The following is a 1,575-nucleotide window of genomic DNA, read 5'->3' as shown; positions in this document are numbered from 1 at the left end:
GTGTGTGTGTGTGTGTGTGTGTGTGTGTGTGTGTGTGTGTGTGTGTGAGGGGACAACATGAATAGTGATCAGAAGGTCTGATAGGTGACACTTCCTCTCTTCACAGGCTTTTATTTTATTGCCCACACACACACACACAGATACAGACAGATAACTGTTTGAGGCTGTCATTTCAGAGCCTGTATAGAAATGTGCGTGTGTGTTATCACATCGCTTTGGATTTCTTTCTTTCTTTCTTGTGTTTTTGTTGATTCTTGACGCCAGGGGAGGGGGGGAGAGAGAGAGGGAGGGGGGGGAGAGAGAGAGAGAGAGAGAGAGATCAATTATTCAGCTCTGTGTTGCTTTGTACAAACAGGATCTCTGGCAGAGACATGAGGAGTGTGTAGTTCAGATCTACACACATGAGGGAAATTAAACACATTTGCAGGTAAATTATTATAACAATCAGGTGTTTAATGGCTTTTAAAACATTTAGTTCAGTTATCAGTGTGCAACATTTCTGTGTCACGTGACCAACAGATCAGGAATCAGCTGCACGTTTAATGAAGATGGATCATGATCGTGTGATGTGGAAGTCTACCACCTTCTTGATTTCTCCGTCTGTGGTCACCAGGTTATAGACAGGAGGGAGAAGCTGAGAGACCACGTGGTTCAGGTTCTGATTGTGGAGGAGATTAAGGATCAAATTACTCTTCATCTCACCTAAAACTCATCATCCTCCTGTGATGTGGAGACAAACCGGAACCAGAGCTGATATCCAATGAAGTGTTACATGTCTGGACACAGACACCAATCAATCAATTAATATCAACAGACTAAAACCCTACCAGACCGTTAATATGATGTCATTCATAATCTGGGCCTGGTCCTGGTACCAGGAGGACCTCTGGTTTAGAGAGAAGGAAAAGAAAAACTCTTCTTCCTAGTGTTCTATACAACCTCATCCTGAGAGTGCGTGCGTGCGTGCGTGCATGCGTGCGTGCGTGCGTGCGTGCGCCTGGCCTCAGCACCTGGCCTCAGCACCAGGTTGCTGTGACCTGCTTTGATCAGTCACAGCCAGAGAGGCTGCCGGGTGGCACCCGACAGGTGTGTGTGTGTGTGTCTGCAGGCCTCAGGGTGGGATGCAGGTGTGTGTGTGTTGCTTCAGGGTTAAAGTTGTTTTCAAGACAAAATCCCTGTTTTTTTTAGGATTAATTCAGGAGAAAGTTTATTGATCTTCCATTTAAAAGATGTTAAAATGTTTCAAATGCGTCTTCCAAAAACAAACAAAGATGGTGTCACTTTAAAAACAAAACAAAAAAGTCATTCACATGCTGTCTTATTTATGATTTTTTAATTTGCATTTCCTTCCTGTATATTTACGTTATATTGTACTAATATATCACATGACTTAAAATGCTGTACTATAACGAAGGTGATTTGATCACTTTCACAATCAATGTAGAGCAATATATATACGTATATATATAGGTGTATGTATATATATATATATATATACGTATATATATAGGTGTATGTATATATATATATATATATACGTATATATATAGGTGTATGTATATATATATATATATA

This window comes from Anarrhichthys ocellatus, unplaced genomic scaffold (assembly GCF_004355925.1).
Source record: "Anarrhichthys ocellatus isolate YVR2014 unplaced genomic scaffold, GSC_Weel_1.0 scaffold7, whole genome shotgun sequence".
NCBI lineage: Eukaryota > Metazoa > Chordata > Actinopteri > Perciformes > Anarhichadidae > Anarrhichthys > Anarrhichthys ocellatus.
This window is presented reverse-complemented; position numbering follows the sequence as displayed.